This window comes from Pleurodeles waltl, chromosome 9 (assembly GCF_031143425.1).
Source record: "Pleurodeles waltl isolate 20211129_DDA chromosome 9, aPleWal1.hap1.20221129, whole genome shotgun sequence".
Lineage (NCBI taxonomy): Eukaryota > Metazoa > Chordata > Amphibia > Caudata > Salamandridae > Pleurodeles > Pleurodeles waltl.
The window spans coordinates 94,683,605-94,705,238 of NC_090448.1; the positions used below are offsets into that span (position 1 = coordinate 94,683,605).

General features: G+C 45.1%; 1 protein-coding gene across 5 annotated transcripts in view; it reads right to left on the reverse strand.

The window, feature by feature from the left end:
* The window catches only part of ITPR1 (inositol 1,4,5-trisphosphate receptor type 1), a 1,104,774-nt gene extending 1,085,973 nt beyond the window's left edge, over nt 1–18,801 (reverse strand). For 3 of the 5 annotated variants that reach the window (XM_069206352.1, XM_069206351.1, XM_069206348.1), the window contains exon 1: nt 18,689–18,801. The gene's annotated coding sequence lies outside the window, so the exon portion shown is untranslated. Of the gene's footprint in view, nt 1–18,602 lie in introns of all 5 variants that reach the window. The other 2 variants (XM_069206349.1, XM_069206350.1) reach the window with 2 other exon arrangements.
* Between the last annotated feature and the right edge of the window lie 2,833 nt (nt 18,802–21,634).

Here is a 21,634-nt window from a genome sequence, read left to right on the forward strand (position 1 = left end):
AGTCCTCCTTGTACTCTGCCCTTGTGTGTGACTGGCAGCTGAGTTAGTCTTCTCACTACTATCTGCCTTCATTCCACCTTTGTTTCTTAATTTGTCTCCTTACTTCAGTCTTCCCTCCCATACCTATACCTCCTAAAAGTAAAGTTATACTTTTCACTTCATTAGAAATCTGGTTTGAGTACCATCCAACTCTCATCTCCCTGCACAGGTATTACTTTCCCTTCTCGGTTCTTCTGTTCTGACTCACTTTCCTATGATGGCCATCCTTTCACTCGCTTACTTTAGTTTTTTGTTTCCTTCCCTTTTGCTTATTCCTCATTTCCTTCTTTGCATCTTCTGCTTTCTGCCTTTTCTTTCTGGCCCATTCATACACATTTCCCTCACCTTCTCTATCCTCTTCGTCTCCCCTTAATTCTTCCCTTTGCCATTCCATTACCCTCCTTTTCTTGCACATTACTGTCCTTCCCATCGCCTCCCCACTCATCCTCTTCCCCTTTCTACTCAATTCCCCTCCCCCACACTGTCTTTTTCTCCCCTAAATCATTCGGCAAATTACCCATTTCTTCCCCCTCCTCCCTCTCTGCCGCCCTCGTTTTAACTTTCTACTTATCTTTTCTTTCCCCATCTTTCTTATTTTTCCCTCTAGTCAAGTTCACTATTTGCTTTGACATACCTTTCCACATTTTCATTACGTATTTCTGGCTCCTTCACTGAAGTTAATTCAGTTAACAGCATTTGGCACCCACCCCGCAGAAGAGTTGCCAAGCCCTGTCTGCAAAATGCATTAAAAGGTTGATACACCCCCTCAAAGGGGATCTCTTATTTCAGACTCCAAAAACATTCTCCCCTTTTTCATCTAAAAGATGCATATGCATAAGGAGTCACGTTACTCAGTCAATTTCAGGGTACACTTAAATTCACTACTCAAAATAATCATGAAAAACTACTAAGTATCAATGTTTCTGAACGTGATCATTTTCTGTCATTGACACTACTAGTAGGCCTTGAACTATTACCATCATTAGTACTTTTTTTATGTCTACCGAGGCCTCTAAAGCTACTTTCTTCAAAGGTTTTAATACTGCTAAACATACTACAATTATTAGCACAGCAATGTAGCAACCACTAGCAGTACACCTAGTATTTAGCACCAGCAGTGACCTCAGTCCTAGCAATACTGCTGGTACTAGTACTACAGTTCTACTGAAACCAATATACCAGCTGGCACCACTGCTAGGAGTACTACTACTATTGAGGACCTACAACTGCTAACAACTCCACTTACCACTGCACATACTAATATAACTGTTCATCCCACTGGCACCACTGTTCATTGGTACAAAAACTGATAATTTATGCAGCAACACTGAACAAGTGATACATACACGAGCACCACTTGTGCATGTCACTACTACGTTCAGCAAGATCACAATATCTGCCACTAAATGTAACATGGAGCGGCTTCCACTTCCCCATCATTTATCTTGTCTTCTAGACAGTTTTTGTCCACTGTATGGAAAAACCCAAAGTAGCTCAATGTATGCTGCTCTATGAAAAGCACTTGCTGTTAAGTATGGTCCAGTAATTTGTTCTTTACGAATTGACACCACAGTCTAAGAGGTGTATTGTATTCCAGCAATGTCCTTAGGAGGAGAAATCACAAGATCATCCGGTAATTTCAGTTTCAGGAAAACAAAAATGACAGAAGAACAGACGCAAGGAAAAAATTAATCCTGCATGGCAATACGAGAGGATTTGGAGGTTAAGCACCTGTGGAAAATCTATTTTAAATATCATCTATCCCCCATTATTTGGTTAATATAAACTGAACCTTCCTGCTCTTAAAGAGAGAGATAGGATCTTCCTTAAATTTGCGTCTGCCACCTTCTAAGGAGGTATAAATGGCCATGGGTTATCTATTAAGTATTGAAGGAGAGATGCTGATACGGATAAATATTTAATTCTCCCCTTGTAATTCGCCTGACCAACATAGGAACAAAAGATAGCCAGTTGTTCCGTTGGAATATACTAACAGCACTAGAATTTACACAGTATTGTTGCACACAAACAACAACATCTAGTGAGAGGAATTACTGAGTGCTGAAGTAGTTTAAATTCAAGTGTGAATGAGTGTGCTCAATTAGCACAAATCTTGGAGTTACATCTTTCCAGGTAGAGCCCATGAAAAACTAGATTATGGATCTTGTGCAATAACTCTAAAATAGCTAAGTTAATGAATGCCAGATAATGAGCTCTGGCCTAACAGTCTGTATCGGTTTATATCAAAAGAGCTGTGAGTGATGAGAATGTAATGAGCCCTACACAAGGATTTGTTTAAAACTAAACAAGTGCAAGGCAGCAGGTTGGGAAGGCCCAACAAGGAGGAGATGCTTCATTTACGTTTATGTCAACTGTGTTTTTACTATATTAATAAAGCAAATCACTTCAAAGTTTAAGATGTCCCTAAAGTGATCTAGGGAAGGATTCCCGACAGCAAAATATACTTACAAAAAGTTTGACTCTCCTTAAATGTATCCTTTTTCAGCAGGAACACCTTAACTAAATGCATCAAATAACATTTAATACCATGCAAGCATCAAAGAATAGTTGCAACAGTGGTGACTACAAGACCTACACAAAGCTACAAAGTAAATTTTCCATGTAAGGATTAGCATCATACTTCTACACGAACGGTCTCAACTATGATCAAGATCATGCATCTCAGCTGATTGGAGGCTTCATGTCTGCAACAAATTATTATGAAACAGCATCAAATGAATGCTTAAAATGGGGGAGGCTATGCGTCCAATTGCCTCCCAAATAAAATCTTAACCAGAGATCTAAAACCAAGTCATTTTTTTTTTAAGTCTGGGTTTTGACAGTGCAGCTGACTGCAACATGCTTAGCAACAGAGTGGGCTTTGGGTACAACCCTTTCAGCTATTTGCTTCTTTCGACAAGCCTCTTTCAGGAATAGGTTTTGATTTTTTGTCACATCACATTGGTTCATCTCAGAAGATTATTCATCACACCTAATGGTATTGGATGTATTATTGCACCTACTTCTAATGCTTGCTTTGAACTAAATGAGGGACTACTATACTACTAATGCCCTCTGTTCACTCTTGCTGGCGCCCTCGCGGATTCCACTGTATTGGGCCAAGCTGCATGTTACAATATTAAACCCAGACATATTGGCTTTGCCAATGCCTTTGTAGTCACCTACTAGTACATTTAAGGCCACAGAACCAAGGAAAGGAGATGTCCAGAGCTAGGGATGAAAACAGCAAACCATAGAATAAGCACACTACTCCTGTGGGAAGGGAGCTTCTAAGCTCATTTACTTAAGAATAGAGGAATGTGTGGAAACTGAAACCCAGGTTACAACTACTATAGAGCACTTCACCATATCATGGTTAGTCAAACCTGCTGGCAAGTAAACCACCACTGTTATGACTGTATAACAATTTCCAAGCTGCCTTTGATTAATTGGCTAGGGAGACTGAGTAAGGCAATACGGATGACTGTTGCTTTATGAAATGTAGTATCTACCTCACTCCAATATGGAGGTCAAAGCAAACAGTATTGGTTCAAATTTCACACGAATTAAAACCTAGCCTGGGTTAAGACTGTCATCAGATTGCCTCTGTACCTTCTGGTGATGTACCATGGATTAGTTTGCAGTGGTAGACACAGGGGTAAAGGAGATGAACAGGCCCAGAGAAGTTCGGCAAACTATGGGGCCCCTAGGAAACTCTTCCACAATCCGAGTTTAACTGTGACGAGGGCAGAGCAAGTCATCTGGATAGATGTTTTGAGACAGGAAATTAGTTCCTGCATGATATCAAATGTATTTGTCGGGGAAACAATCTAAATAACTTACATCGAACGCCTTAGTGTGCTACTTGTCTGCCATAGATTAAACAAATACAGCGGGTTGTAATCTTCAGAAACTGTGGCCATTTTGTTTGTAGTTTTGTGTTAACATGCAAGAATAAAATATTTTAACATCATGCAGTAAATTAACACTATAGTTCTACCCAGAAAGTCACTAGGGCTGCAGAAAATCTTGGGAGCCTTGGAGGAGTATGCAAGAAAGTTAATGAATAATGGACTTTAAATATTAAACATGCACTTCATTTAAAGAACAGGCTATTAGACTTTAGAGCCTGGGTCGCCTTACATTTACCTTGGTTTGACACTTTCATACAACTGGATTGGAAAGGGCACTACCCGTTCAAATACTGCTCCAACCACTTTTAGATGCCTCCTCAAATTAATAAATTATACTTTTGCAACTGTATTCATTTACCAAATATCTAAGAAATCAAGATGGTCAATGCGCTGCGTTAAGGAGCAAGGGGCTGAGGTTACTCACTGGATGTGCCAACAAAGCAGGCATGACGCAGAGAAAAATGCGTATTTAGTGTGGACTACTTCCAGGAATCAAAGTCTGAGCTTTAGGACCTGATCAAGGTATGGAAGTCACCTCTAAGAGTCACTTTCTGAGGTCTGTGAAGGTCCAGGGAAAGTTCTTATTTACTGGATTCTATACTGAGAGTAAAGCTCAGTGGTTCTGTGAAATTGCTTCACAATAGGTAAAATCCATATATCCCAGTCGGGATTCATTTCACAATCTGATTATACCAACAATCACACACAAGAGCCACTCATAGTAATACATTACATCTTTTATAATATCATAACACTGTAATAAGTGGACTTTAGAACAGACCGCACAGTATTTACATACACAGAAAAGAAAGAAAAAAAACAGATGGCAGAGCAATTATCTAAAAACAAAACACTCAAATTCTTGGATCTCTGATCAGATGTTTTTTTCCAGGGACAACCCTGAAGTCTTGGTAATATTTCGACCCTTCACAATCAATACACAGGTCTCATCAGGACATAAGCTAACCTCTCTAATTAGCCCTACGATTGATGCATAAACAGAAAATGTTGTGAAGTATGTTAGATCTCCAATGATTACAAAATAAAAATTAAAAAAAATAAAAAGTCAACAATTTTGTAAATGACTTGGCAAGTCCCCAGCCACCAGTCGAGGTCAACTACAATGGATACATGAAACCACAATGCTTTATCCTTGTTCCACGAATAGAGTCTAGGGGTTACTTCTGGTTTTATTTGATTCTATACTGGATACAGAGTCCGGTTTTAGGTTAACTTCATGGTGCAAATCCTTCTTACTTATTCCATCACTAACCATGTACAATTTCCCAACCCCTGAAAGCAAAGAGGGCCAAGTCCATCACTCAGGCAAGACTACTCCTGCAAGCTAAGTGCCCAAGCTCATTCACACAGGCATGAAACATACACAGAAGTCCTAGAGGGTGCGTGTAGCAAGGAATCACACCACGGTACCATTAGGTGTCTTGAATGTCATTTATTTTAACTGTTTGCAAACAAACAGAAACCAAAGTGCCTCGGTTTATTTTCACAAAATTATTTGGAATCAATTTTGTTTAAGGTATAGTATTTTCCTCTTTATGTTGTTTTTGGTAAACAACCCTATCTGCTCCAGAAGTGTGAGCGTGAGTACACACCCATCATGTTGGGGATATTCCTCAGCAGACATCTATGCATTTAGTGACAAAATGCTGGCGGAAGGAAGTCGGCAGAATGCAACACTAAGCCCGGGAGGGGGGGGCAGGCGGGTTACTTATCAGTGCTTAATTCGTAAATACGATTGTGCCGGTGCCCAAAGCTCTCCTCTGAAACACGAGGCTGCTGCATTTAAATGTGCGAGCACTGATAGAGGCAGCGTAATCCTAAAGCCGTCTCGGGACTCTTTACTCCGCTTACAGCCACTGTACTGTAGGTGCAGCAAGAGAAGATCCTTTTAAAACAAGTGCTTTGATCACCTGTGAGTTGTGTGTCCTTTCAGGTCGTACATGTGCTCCGCGGCCTGAGTAAAGCTCAGGCCACAGCTCGCGAAACAAGTTCACCACCAGCGATCGCAGAAACATACAAGAACAAGTTCACACGTCAGCCGCTGACGTTAGGGGAGCACTGGAGCTGAAAATACTTCCCCTGGCAGAAACGCAGACGACCTGCCTTCGGAATGACATCAGCTGGGTGTGTGAATGCACAGGCGCCGCATGTTCAGTTCCACAGCATCTTATGCAAGTGGCATATGCCAAGCTAGCCCTTGCTAAAGCAGCGCCCTGGGCGGAGGTAAGTGAATAAAATGGGACAGGAGGGGGTTCTGCGTTTACTCAGTCTCCGGCTGACGAGTGCACGGCCCCTGACCTCAAGCATCCCCAGGCCTCCAACCGCGCACCTGAAGTCACCCGTAGCTTCGCTGCCTCGCGCTGAGGGGACTGGTGTGTCAGCAGGGGCGACAGGGTGGAGGGAGGGCCATGAAGTGGGCTAGCGTGGTGCCCAAAACATCGCCTATAGGATGATAATTAAGGACCACTTTAAACTGGCAAATCTGACAGAGAAAGGAGCGCACACATAAGGCGGGAGCGAGATGAGGGGCGCTGCTGTTTGGATGACTTTGAGGTACACCGCGCCCCTCAGATGATTGGTGCTCTGGAACTGAGCCAGAAGCCGGCCCTGGGCACAAGCTGCTTTCCATGGCAAAGGGTGTGCACTGAGGCCCACAGGCCCAAGCAACTTGCAGGGGTCACCCAGATAGAAAGAGGACCTCCTGCTTTTATGCAACCCCCCGACCAACAAGGGACAATGGCAGCCGTCAGCAGTGCTGCTAACGCGGCAGCGTGCCGCCAGGGCGCGCGCATTACAACACGTGCATTACCACGACAGAGCCACGTCACTGCTTCCCAATGCACGGCTGTGTACAAGCCATACCTTTACAGGAGAAGGGAAGTATTTAGTACCAAAGAGAAGGTAACTTTTAGGGTTTAAGGGTGAGTAGAAGTATTAAGGGTCTTTTAGATTCACTGGTGATCCAAAGTAAGACAAATATACATGTATCAAATTTATTACAAAAATAAAAAATAACGGATTAGGTTTTACAAAAATAGCGCATTTTAGAAAGTATGCTTTGTAAGGACTCGCGTTGTAAAGGTGTGCATTATAATGAACTTGTAAAGTACCACAATGTAAAGGCATTTGTTGTAATATCTGATATTGGTACCAGCACCAGCCACTGTGGGGGTAATTATGTTCATCCCAGTAGGGCTAACAGAAAAACTCAAACCATAGACTACAGCAACATCTATGCACCCACACAACCACCACAGAGCACAAAAGTAACTCATGACATCACTGGCCCAGAGAATGGACATACATTACACCAGCACAACCACCGCAGAGCACACAAATACCCAAGAGCACCCAGCACAGGTGTAAACTATTACTTAGGCTACCACCACAGGATGGGTACATAGATAAATAAGCCAACACACCTACACTAACGGCAATGGCACCGTACGCTATTCCAGGACACTACCACCACACAGCGGACAAACTTAACTACACTTAAAAAAGCACCTTTGAGAAGGAGTGCATATTACATCCTTTACACTCCCATCAGAAAATTAACTGACACCTATACCAGCACCATACAAAATGTAAGCCCCCCAGACAGGCTCATTGCCATCTAAACTAGCACCTATAAGGATTGTATGCCAAAGAAAGCTAAGAGCACTTAGCTAAGTATAAAACAACAAAAAGTGAAGTCCACTTGCTAATCAGATTTTATATTGTAGTTAGTCAAAATAATTGAGTGAATAACTTCAGTTGCCTGAGTCAGTATGCTGGCTAAGGGTGGCAAATTATATTTCAGAGTCCGGCAGGCACACTGAAAAAATGACTTGCCTGCGACAATTTCTTTGCCCATGAACTTGAATGGGACAAACTGAAAGTTTTGGTATTTGGGAAATGCTTCGTTTTAGGCACCAAACAGTACTACTGTAATTTCACAACTATATCCACCACAGTCAATTGTTCACTACACCAGCACACACACTGAGCGCCTTCAGGACCACAAGGCTTCACGGCGCGTGTTCAGGAATAACACAAGAAGGATCCAATCATGATGAAAATTGAGCGAACTTCCATAATACACAGGTTACCTCCCCCTATAGCAGCATTCTGGCACCAGGACCCAGACCTCCCTAACCGGTTACACCTGCTGTAGTGCCATGTGCCAGCATCCCTTCATGCAGGAAGGGAACCCTCTGCAGTAAAGATCTCTATCTCACCGACCTGAAACCCCAGAGGGATGTCATTCTCTATGATGCTCTCGAATTGCCACAGTGGGGTAAGTCACTCCTACCTCAATATGTGGATGATACCACCACCGAGAGCGACGACATCTGCAATGGTACAGCCCACTATAGCCTAATGGCAGGCATTGCAGCACTGCTAGTCTATTCGATGGCAAAGAGCCTTTCCTTCAATGTGTTTTTTCTCCAGTCAGGAACAGTTATTTAAAGCAAACTAGGTTTTCCCTTACATGAAAGGCAGGTTGTAGCCGGGGGAATTGGGGTGGGGAGGGGGCGTCTTGCTATGACGCCCCTCCTCCCGGCCCAGCACACCTGACCCATGCACTCCACGCATCACCCCAGACCAAAGCCCCTTCCATACACACCGGGGGGCAGATTTAGTGTGGCAGTCTGGTTACTCAGTAACATGACATACCTCGGCCACCTAGTTACAAGTGCATTATATATAGGGCTACTAGAATTATGCAAGCTTCAGGCCACAGCGTTTCTGCAAAATTATGGACTTGCCGCATAACATGCATATTTTCACAAGAAAACGTTTCCAGCCCCATGGACCAAAAGTTAAACAGAAAAAACGTTGCTGATAGTGGAGTGTGTAAAGTTTGACTGGACACCTGTTAATTATTGCTGCATTTAGGTGTCCGGTACTAACGAGGTGAAACCATTACCCGCACAGTATGTATAAAAAGACAAAATGAGGTAACACTATCACAAAAAATGCCACTTTAAGCCGCATAATTTACCTTTTTGCCACATAATTTAGCAAACCCTGCCGCATAATTTGGTCCTCTATTGCTGCATAATTCCGTGGCCCTGGTTCTATCTCAAGGCACTTGAAATAAGGCGGGCGGGATACTCGGTCAGGTTTTTGACGAGTAACCTGTCCGCCAAAGCAAGCCGGCCCCAGGTGTGCGGGACGCGAGCTCTTGGTGCGTGCACGCACACGACGCGCAGGGGGGACTGTGGTTCCCAGAGCGCCGCCTGGATTAAATGGGAAGCCAGATTCCTTTCTATTTAAAGGATTCCTTCTTCCCGGAGTTTAACCCTAATCTACCCACTATAGACAAATTACATTCTGGCATGTTCATTTCCTCCCTTTCAGATGCCCCAGCACCTCTGGCGAGTCCTGCCTATGGGCAAATGTCTGCACCTACGAGGCTACAGGGGGCAAGTGCAGTTGGCACCATTTATGTACCAAAAGGCCACGGGGTGTGGTTCACGAGGCCTGGACTCACCACTGAAATGGTTTCCAGCACTTCCTACAACCATCTAAAAACGTGAAGCCGCAGGACGACTGGAGGCCGCTGGACTAAGAAAAAGTACTTTACATTTTATAGAAAACGCTTCCAAATTTGGACAATGCCGTTTTTTTCCTATTTCTAAAAATAGTACGTATGCAGTGAAAGGCAGAGGCCCGGAGGAGACTGCCGTTGCTATGGGGTTCGGTTTTTGATGCGCAACCTCCCCACCCCCAGATCAGATACTTCGTCTCTCCCAGGAACATGAAACCGCCACAAAAAGAGCTCAGTTTCCTTCATCTCACGAATCCTGGACGCGTGGACACGAGACTGTGTCCAAACCAGAACTATGCATGTAGGAAACGCAAACACCACCCCCGGCGGGTGCTCCTCCCCATGGGCGTCCCTGAGGTTTGTTACGAAGGATCACAAAGCTATTTTTTTTTTTTTAAACACACAAACCACAGAGCTACGAAGAAACAAAATGATAAATATTAAATAAATACCGTAAACACAAAAATGGTTCTTTAGTGTGAATCCTTTAACTTATGCCCAGACTACACCTCCCAGAATGCATCAGTTTACTGGGCTGGAACAGTGTTGAGATTACAGTCCTACTGTTGGCCAACTTGCTAATGTTAGAGACCAAGCAACGGCAAATCAGCAGAACTAGGAACGAGGGTGACAACACAAAGGTACAAATTGTCCAGGGTGTTTGTGGTATCAGCTTCAGTGATTCCCAACCTCTGGCCCGGGGACCCGTGGGGGTCCGCGACTACTTAAAAAATGAAATAATCTTAAATGATTAGGTCCCCAGTTTTCAGTAATGACGGGGGGGGGGGGGGGTCGGAGTCGAATTATGATTCAATGGGGGGTTCCAGTAATGATCCAGTGGGGGTCCACAGAAGTCAAAATGTTTGGAACCACTGGCTTGAAGCATTTCAGATATAAATGGTGTACACTGCAACCCGTTACCGGGTCCATAAGGAGTTATTTTGATAACCTCCAAGAAGGACGTAGATTCGATGGTGGTTTTTTAAACAGAAATAAAACAAAAAACTAGATAAGTTCATATTTACCGTAGTACTATTCCTGTGTGAAAGGAACGGCTGACGAGTTCTACCGTGACCCTGCTTTCTAGGGACTAATGCATCAGAGATTCTCTGGAGTAAAATGCATTATAAACAGCTGGAGAGATACTCTGGGCACAAGATAAACACGGTGGGGGCGGGGGGAAGGGGGGGCGAAGAGGCTTGCTAACTGAGTGGCAGCAAAAAAAAGCATTGTCAAAGCCAACAAATCTGGCCTGGACAAGCAGGTAAAGTGCCCTGTTTATGTCAAGCCCATGTCACAAAAATATTAATCCGGCCTTCTAAAATGCCATTCACTTATAATTTAAATACAATGCTAACGGTTCTTCCTAGAAACCAATTTAGTTATAAGCAAAGACCCCCATTCGTTTATCTGCAAGACAGGAATACGATGATTGCCACAAAGCGGTACGGTTAATTTATAATTACTGCAACCTGAACAAAATGTACATAGACAATTAGGACTAAACAAGCATCGGTAAAGTAAAACGATCTGGCCTTGGCAAACTGGTGCGATGTTTTATTTTTGTATTGAGAGACTGTGCCACAAGAAAAAGAAGAAAAAATAACTCAGCCACCTAAACAGGACCACTGTATTATATGCTTGCATTATTTATTTTTATTTCATTTGCCATTTATTAATGTAGGAGTTTGGCATTTCTTTTTTTATATGCACAGAAGCCTTTCAGTTGTCATGCATTTTAATATTTTGTCAGGCAATCACCAGCTATCCAAGCACTGCATTTGCAGGCAGTTACATTGTTTCAATGTCACCTGAAAAATTTAACGTGAAAAAGGATACAAAAAATAAATAACCATCTAACTGGACACCTGAAGTGCAGGCAAAATACAGATTTTTAAAAAAAGTTTTCATCTGGAAAAAAAGTAAACTAAAATTAAAAGCACAGGTGTAACCCATTTTGTCACTGAAGAGATATGAACTATTTTTCGGTGAGTATCAACAATGTGCACAAGTGTTGTGCTGTCACTCAGAGTGAAGGGAGCCAATGTGTAAAGTGGGCGGGCGCTCCTCCTCCCCTGCAGTACTGGGCAGTACCAAAATCTGAACGACAACCTTACAGACCAACGGGTGAGGCTGCTGACCAAACGCCCCTCCAAGTATTACAGAACGTATGGTGGTTTTGGAAGAATAGTCTGGTGTGTCACAAAGGGCCAAACAAAAAAACAAAAAAAAGAATAATGCAAAGAAAATAAACAATGGCAAATGAAAGCACTAGCCCACCAGCCCTGGCAAGAGGGGCACTTCTTTGTAGGCAGGTGCTTGCTTGATCATTCACTGCGCCAACAGCCATACAAAGTGAAAGAGCAATGGTTAAAGTGGCTGATCCATTCCCATCACATGCTCTACTCTGCAGTGAGTGGATTCAAAATGTGAATGACACTTGAACAGACCAATGGGAGCAAGAGAGCGGACCTTAAGCCCCTTCATGTATATATTCGTTATTCACGTTTTTTTTAAATTTTATTGGAAGCATGTTGAAACAGCTTAAGTTGTCTATCTCGGACTTAATCAGAGACTTTGCAAGACAAAAGCATAGGGGTACAAGATTAATAGACACTTGAGTCTGACCTGAACAAAACTGCTGAAAGAGAATGACTGGTACTTCTAATCTCGCATGCTCAGACTGGAAGGTCATTTCACTTAGTGGGAATGCGCGCTACAAGAGACTACTGGCACCGAGACCCACTAACAAGAAATTACAGACAGCTGCAAGAAACAGCAAGACACCTCTGTTTGTGGGCCCTCCTGTAAACACAATACTCCTAAAGTCACAAATAGGTAGAAATGTTGATTCCTAATAGCCAGCCCTAGGCAGCTGAGAGACAGTAAGACCTCCAGTCCATTTAACCCAGAACGCGCATCAAGCGGCGAGAACTAGACCATGTCTAATTTGCAGTGTTGTAGCATCAAAGACGACACCATCTCAACAAAACCTTGACCCACCCTTCACCAGTACCTGGTCTATTTCGAGTCAGCTGGTATTACCAATACTGGTGCCTGGTATTACAGGCGACGACTAGTTAACCCCCTACAGTCCCCTATGTAAAGGGGCACAACAGGGAAAAACTTCCATGCGTGAAGGGGTCATTCTGGGCATTTTACCAAGTTCTCCAGACTTGGCCTGGAATGCTTCCACCCATGAATAAATAAGTCCAGGATAAGCACACTAATTTCATTACAGCCCGTAACCCCAGTTTCAGCGACTCACAAATACAGGACTACTCATGGGGGATTTAATGTGGGAATACCGACCTTCTCATGGAGGTATTTTGTCCTCCAAAAACCAAGTATGGGACGCACTATGTGTTACCAAAGCATCAGCACATAACTTTCGGACACTACAAACCACCCAACGGTTTTATTGAATCCATCCTCAACTACAAACTGTCCATTCTTTCCAGAAAGTGTTACTTGACTCAGATGACGAAACCACTTCGAAAGTCACCATTATTCCTCTATGCACCGCTGCTTCCTTATATGTGACTGACCTTCCCCACCAGCCATTCCCTCCTTGCACTCATCCAGACCCAATCATCCTATACTGGTTGCGCTCTTAACTCCCCCAGACATTTCTTCCTATTGTCATCAGTCATTACTTCCTAATGTTCACTAATGCCAGTAGCCATTACTTCCCTGCACTTACTAACCACACCAGCAATTGCTTCATCGTGCCTCCTAAACCCACCGAAGCACGACTCATGCACTTAACAGGCATGGCCACCGCCAGCCTTCTAACCGCCACCAGTCACTGCTCTCAAGTTCTCAACCCCACTTACTCCAGTTCCACCCTTCCCCGATTACCTGCTAACCACTACTGCTTCTAAGCCGCCTTCCATCACCTTTGATACTTCTCAGGAACCTTCCTGACCACTTACCCCCTGATTACCTATTCCAGACCATGCAAGCTACTGCTTCCTCTAACATCAGCCACTTTTTTTTTTTTTTTTAGCTATTTCCGATACCAGCCTAACATGCTTCCTTTTTGCCTTCCTAAAACCCACGAACCACTGCTCCATCACCTTCTTCTGGACCCTGCATTCGCTTCGTAACTTCCTTAACCATGTAGCAGCCACCAGGCATCATTTTATCCCACCAAGGATTCGTTCATCGCACACTTCCGGTTCCCAAACACTGCTCTCACTTTTTCTGCTCCTGTTTCTCTTCCTGCCTGGATTAAGCAATAGTTCCTCACTCCTCCAAACTTAAAGAACTGGTATTTTCTATTTCCCTCCCATCCAACAATGCTCAGAAAACCAAATGCTAATCCACTCTCACCAAGTTTCACGTCCATGTACTCTGCTTCCAACACTTTTGAAAATGTCCCCACATTTGCATTTTTGAATGTAATCCTCTCCAAACATTACATGTTAAAGATAGTTTATTTCTAAGAGCATAAAAATTGAGTAGCAAAATACAATACCAAGTCACAAACATAAGTATATTAGCTAAAGAAAAGAAATCTTAAAATCAATAATATTCAATAAGTTGAATTGTTAAGTCAGCATAATAACTTACTGAAAAAATAAAATCGTTTCGTTACATCACTTGTGTTCTATCAGTCACTCATGATCTCTGCCAGTTTCTTTCAAACACTAAATATGACCTTCATCTCCATGCATCATGCAGAAGTCGTGTGAGCACCAATACTGTCATCCAAGACCTAATGATGTTAGTAGTGCTAGACCAGACCTTGTTCGATACCCCGCCTCCGGTAGATCGTAATAGAGTTTGAGCCAGAGTGACCTAAGGGAAGCGAAGCGAGGAAAGAAGTCAGTATCTCATCGACGACTGACAAGCCAAGCAATATTAATTGTTTTCAAGGCCCACCGCTGCAATGGACAGTCCAAAGCCACAATCCCATATCTTATTTTGAAATAGCGGGATCTGGCAGGTGCTGGAAGGATGAGTCTAGGCACTGTTTGTAGATCTCACTAATGTAAAGCTCCTAGTTAGAGAACCGCTTGTGGATCTGGTGATCAAAGATTTCCAGAAGTGGGTCTTATACCTGCGTTTAATCATAGGGGCTGAGGGTAGCTCCACGATTCGGAAAGACCCGGCGTGGACAGCACCTTCCAAATGTGCCTGAAGCAACCCAGAGATCCACAGCTAACCAAGGATACAACATCAGACAGGGCTTCCCTAAATATCTTCAGCTCTGGGTTGTGCCACAGTCTCACCCAATACAATAGAGGTTTCAGCCTGGCCATAGCCCCAATAGTCACTAAGCATAGGTATGGTTGGTGTAGTAAGGGGCCGTATCAAAAATTGTTTAACAAATTGTAGTTCACAGTGCAATAGATCCTGAGCCATACATGGCTACGCTCTGGCCAGATGGATCAAGTGGTCATCTTTGTTACGGTCAAGACAGAGGGTACTCCCGGTTCGCTGGGCCATCATGTTTCTGAAGTAGGTCAAATGCTGCCTCCACCTCATTGTGAGAAAAATGTATTATCAGGTAACGAAAATAGGTGACCTGGTTAAGAGAAGTGGAGTTTGAGATGAAGTTGTTCTTAATGTCCTTAAGAGGGCAAAAAATCATTAACTTATTTTTTGCAGTATTAATTAAAAACACTTTGAGGAACAAAATTTTCGTTTGGGACTAGTGGGGGGCGTAAGCACAAACCCCAAACCAGTGTTTCTGAGACAAGGAAAGTGTCATTGGCAAAAACAAAAAAAGCATTGCAATCATGGTCCTACCCAAACTGGAGCATCACAAACAGTATTTGACATACTCTGTCATATTACATCAGCATGCTCTTCTGCACACTTTCATGTAACTGTTCTCTCCTGTTCGCCTAAAACATGACGTATGCACTTCTGCCTTAAAACGAAAAAGGTGCTACTGCTGTCTTTCACCCCCCCAGCTCTACTTCACACACTACTGCCTCACTGCTCCCGAGCAACACCTCCTCTCGCCCCACCAGTCCCAAGCGACCCTTTCCACCAGTCCCAAGAGACGCTTCCTCTCGCCGCCCTTCCTCCAAACCCGGTCCCCAAGCGACGCTTCCTCTCGCCGCCCTTCCCCCAACCCCGGTCCCCAAGCGACGCTTCCTCTCGCCGCCGCGCTGCCCAACCCCGGTCCCCAAACGACACTTCCTCTCGCCGCCGCGCTGCCCAACCCCAGTCCCCAAACGACGCTTCCTCTCGCCGCCGCGCCCCAACCCCGGTCCCCAAGCGACGCTTCCTCTCGCCGCCGCGCTGCCCAACCCCGGTCCCCAAGCGACACTTCCTCTCGCCGCCGCGCTGCCCAACCCCGGTCCCCAAACAACGCTTCCTCTCGCCACCGCGCCCCCCAAGCGACGCTTCCTCTCGCCGCCGCGCCCCCCAACCCCGGTCCCCAAGCGACGCTTCCTCTCGCCGCCGCGCCCCCCAACCCCGGTCCCCAAGCGACGCTTCCTCTCGCCGCCGCGCCCCCCAACCCCGGTCCCCAAGCGACGCTTCCTCTCGCCGCCGCGCCCCCCAACCCCGGTCCCCAAGCGACGCTTCCTCTCGCCGCCGCGCCCCCCAACCCCGGTCCCCAAGCGACGCTTCCTCTCGCCGCCGCGCCCCCCAACCCCGGTCCCCAAGCGACGCTTCCTCTCGCCGCCGCGCCCCCCAACCCCGGTCCCAAGCGACACTTCCTCTCGCCGCCGCGCCCCCCAACCCCGGTCCCAAGCGACACTTCCTCTCGCCGCCGTGCCCCCCAACCCCAGTCCCAAGCGACGCTCCCTCTCGCCACCGCGCCCCCCAACCCCAGTCCCAAGCGACGCTCCCTCTCGCCGCCGCGCCCCCAACCCCAGTCTCAAGCGACGCTCCCTCTCGCCGCCCCCCCATCTCCAGTCCCAAGCAACACTTCCTCTCACCGCCCCCCCACCGATCCCAAGCAACGCTTCCTCTCACCGCCCCCCCAACCGATCCCAAGCAACGCTTCCTCTCGCCCCCCCACCGATCCCAAGCAACGCTTCCTCTCGCCCCCCCACCGATCCCAAGCAACGCTTCCTCTCGCCCCCCCACCGATCCCAAGCAACGCTTCCTATCGCCCCCCCAACCGATCCCTCTCGCCCCCCCAACCGATCCCAAGCAACGCTTCCTCTCGCCCCCCCACCGATCCCAAGCAACACGTCCTTTCATTCTGCCCCCCTTTACACAAGATCTACATCCTCTAGCTGCCTTACTCTAGGCTGTTTCTTGACACCACCGGCCCACCAACACCCCTTGCTCTTCCACCCGAACATTACTTTTTACATTCCTTTCTCACAGAATCCCTTTCCAACTCTTGACCCATCACCCACTTATTTGAGTTCTTCCATGAAGAAAAAAACAATCCATAAGTTCTGTCATTTTCTCCCCAACAGTTCTTCCTTTCCCCTAAAATCAACCTTCCTTCTATTCCTCAAAACTTCCCTCAGGCATAATGGCATCCATCTTTAGGTTAGATCTTTTAGCCTCTCTTCATCCTCCGTACCTCGCATGGGAGCTCTGCTCGGCCTCACCACTCAAACCAACAAATGCTCGAGCTTCACTCAAAACAAAACAGACAAATTGAACACAAACATATTCCCAACCTTCACTTAGCAGTGCCCCTTGACTCCAACATGAAACCACATCTGCGCCGTGGGAGCACTTACCCTTCAGTCCCACTGGAATACTGCCCTAGTCGGTGTCGAGAGGTCAACAGAGAACTGCCCATCTAAGTAACATGCGCGGGTCTACCCGAATACCAGCCATGCGTACAACCTCTTCACCGATTCAACAGAGCAGAGCTGAGTCACCAGAACCGACACAGCCCATCCTAACAGCTCCAAAGCCTCAAGGTGGTCACCCAAGTGGCAAGCCCTTCTAGATGTATTATGACAGGTCACGACGTAAACAGACGTCTCTGCTGAATTCACGTGTTTTATTTATGTACTTCGTTTAAGGACTCACTTGATTCACTTGAAAAATACACAAGACATTTTAGGAAAAGTCACCCCTGGTTCCCGATTTCTGACTTCTCATGTAGCTGATGGATTCCAACGGGGTACTCCAAAAATTCAGGAACTTTTAAACCAGCTTTCTAGAAAGCTAGTGTAAATTACATATTCGAAATGAACGGGAACCTGGGATGTGAGATCCCCATGAACTTAAACCGCAACCCTGAGAGACAGCTAAACACCTAGGTAAGTGATGGCAACTCTGACATCACCTTACTGCACCGGGAAAGCGCATCAGAGAGCTGAGCCCGCGCTGGGGACAAGGAGGAGAGCACGTGCACTCACCTCGAAGCTTGACCCAGAGGCTCGGAGCACACTCTTCCAGTAAACTACACCACACACTGGGTGGCCAAAGAGCCCTTCCAGGATTACACCGAGGGAAGCTCAATCCATGACTGAGAAATTAGGTGGAGCCGGGAAGGATGCTCCTGCACTCCCCACTCAAGGGGGGCCAGGGGACCCTCAACAAGTACCCTGAGAATGGGGTGTGAGGGCATGAAACGGTTTGCTGCTACACGCCTGAAAGTCGAGAGGTGGGCGGAAGGGGAGCCGTCCCTTTACACATCCTCCCACGCGGGTTAAAGAAATTAGACGCCCGGGAGATAGGGGCTCGGCTTTTGGTCCGCATCCTCAGGAGGAGGCTGGAAGAGATCCCCTGCTCGTGAACCTGCACTCGCCCCCGGGAAGGACTTAGGCAGGGAGCGGATAATTCAAGTCCCATCACAGCCTCCGACACATCGTCCGCTCCCACATCCCTCGTGAATAAGATCCCAAGCGTCCAACGGGAGGCAGCAGGCAGTATCGAGCACCTAGCAGTAATGTATAATACAAAGACAGGCGAAAGCATACTTATGGGTCCTGAACCCTATAGCAAACGTACGACACTACCCTGTGCAAGGGGTACTTTCAAATGCAATACCGAAAAGGTACCGCATCCCCATCTGCCAGTCCTCCCCCGCCTGCCCCTCCGTTCCAAGAACTAAACAGCCCCCGAAGCTCCTAAACTGAGAATCACAAGCCACATCCCTGCTATACACGAGTGACCCCGGCACTGTGGACGAACTGACACCCGGTACCCACTTTCAATTGTGAGTATCGCGACCACTTGCCCGCCTCCTCACCCCTCCTGAAGTCTCTCCAGATGCAGACCGGTCCAAGCAGGGTACCTTAAATCCTCTGATCAGAAGCCCCCTCCTCCGGCGCCCCACCGCGCTAGCTCCATATCCCCGCTGACAGCGGTGCTTCAGCAGCCCACTGAGCCTCCGACGCTACACCGCGCCTTATAAACCGCGCGCTGCTCGCCGGGAAAGTAAGTTCCCAGAGCTGCGTTGGACGCGCAGAAGGGCTTGTTCAAAACTTCGCTCCCCAGCATGCCTAGCGCCAGAGGTGTGGGCTGCAGCCCAGGGGAGAGACGGAGCCCAAGTCCGGTCCCGTTACTTTGCTGCTACGCTATTGGCTACCAGGGTCTCACACGTGCAACAAGTGAAAGACTTTCAGAAAGTGCCGCTACACTGGTACCCGAAGAAGCAGCCTGTCTTCTATGTCTATAGATTATTGCAGCTAGTCTTTAGTCAGTGACCGAAAATGTAGCGCAAAGGTACGATGTCAAATGTGCCATTTCTTCCTGTATTGGACGCACTGGCATTATTTAGTTAACAATTATTATTTTTTACTGTATCACCTCACTCCAAAATCTGTCAGTAGCCACGGAGCACCGCTCATTCTGCCGCAAAAGATGCTTCTTGGTCCATCCTTAATAAGGCATGTGGGTGAAGAGCCTCTGCCTGAGGGCAGTCAAGGTCACCAATTAAGGAAGTCATGGTTCTTTTCTTTTTAAACTCAAAAGCAGCCACGAGTTTGACAAAAAACAAAAGTAAGCCATTAGAAAGAGGTTTAATTAATGAGGAATTCTAAAACAGAATACTTCTTGGAAGCAAATAGGCAGAAATAGTAAATAAACAATGGTAACTAGATCCTCATCACTTCCCTTAAACAACACAAAGCCTAAATTCTCCATCCCCGTTGATTGTGGAGTTACCATTTTTACTTGCTTCCAGAAAGCTTTCAGCTTGTTCCTGAGACAACACGACCAAACACTTCCTGCTCCACCATCACTTTTCATCCTACAAAACAGAACTCATGGACACTTTGACAATGTGCGCCAGAGGTGTATAAATTGGTTCCCATTTTTTGACTCTGTTAAGTTTTCTGATTAAAACTCAACCACCAATTTGCAACTGCACTTTTTTAGGTTGAGCATAGCAGTGCGCATGCGCTGCTTTTCCGACTTGTTGGTATGTATCTGGGCTTTTAACAACGGCCACCTCACGCCCATCACTATCACTCGTTCGTGGGCCTGCCCTTCAAAAATCCTTTGATGACATTGGTAAAGGGTTTACATTTGTCCCTCCTTGGGGCGGTTTAGTTACCACCTTGGCTATCGACCCTGTTACATGGCTAAGTGCACTTTTGTCGATAAGTTTGACTGAGAGTGAACTTCTTTTTCTTTTTGTGTCTTTCGTTATCACTGACGCTCATGGCGGCTGTGGCGTTGTTAATCGGCTTGCTTATGTGAAACTCTTTTACTTTTGATTTTCAAGTTATGTGGCAAGAAAAGTCCGGTTAGGATTTTATAATGCTAGTAGCTTTAACTCGAGCAAATGCGAGACTGATTGCATTGCTAATGTTTGTTTTATATTACTTTTGCCATCAAATGTCGATTTAATTAACAATTGTTGAGCATAAACTCTATTAAAAACATATGTTTACCTCACCCTTGCATTTGTTATCTTTTCAGAGCAACCATTTGACTCAATCTGGACACAGTTTTGACCTGGGATCCCTTCTTCGTAACAGCTTAAATGGTGATATACCTGTTGTATTATGTGATGTGATCAAATATGACCACAATTTTTGTTTAAAAAATTCTTCCACAGGTACTCCAACAGCTACTGCCATTTCCATACCCCTTTAAAAATCAATCAATCCCCTCAACCAAACTATTTGAAGTGGAGATATAAAGCCAAATGTAAATGTTTAATGTGATGAGAAGCCATAAAATCCCTCATTTAAGATTATGTGAAATGCGTGCCATTGTCTGTAACTAACTCCTTTGGTGGTCCCTCAGTCCCATTTGTACCGCTCAAAAATGTGATCACTGATGTAGTATTGGGTACAGAGGTAAATTCAGAATAGTCAATTAAGACTAACATGTACCTCTTATAACTAGATATCAGATCAAAGAGTCTGCAAAATCCAATGCTTCTTTACACCAAACATCATCAGTTGAAGTAACCAAATGTATGGGAGGTTCATTTGTCTTCCAATGTTTGTCTGGAAGCAAACATGTGACAGGAAGTTATTCACTTATTAACAAACCAGTCCATTGATGGCCACTAAAAATACTGTTTAAAGTCCTTGCAGGTTCCACCAACACCAATATGTCCCCCATGAGCAACCTTTATTACAATTTCACAAAGCAAAATAGGTGAAAAACATACATCATTTTGCTTTAATATCTCTTCAACTACAGATAACTTTCTGGTAACTTGTACAAAAGGTTTCAAAGTGGATTCTAATGCCATCCCTATAAACTCTTTTAAACAATCTTCTTTAGAGCCTGCAAAACAGAATCTTTTTCCATTACATCCATTCAATCTTGTGTTGAGACAATAATTCTGGATTTATAGTCATGACATAGTCAAGTTTATTTTAATGCATAGTTAATAAAAACCAATACATCATATCATTCTAATTAAAACAAAATATATACAGTCCGGGATGACTACTATAAATTCTTAATGTGTGTAAGGATAATATCATTTAAAAAAAATTACCTTCTATTCCGAGGTAAATACAAATTAACTGTACCCTTGTCGGTTAAACTCTAAAATACTATATGGAATAAAAGATAAAAGTAATTCCGTAAATTCTGTAATTTTCGTTATATGTATACTAATTAGCAACTTGTATTACATTTGTTTTTATACTAAACGTACAAATTTGGTAAATCTAGCATTCAGAACAACGTCAGAAGGTTTAAAACAGGCAATCACCGTTTGCCTGCAGGACCGTATGATCCTTTGATTGAATGCTGCCTTCAGTAGAGATTT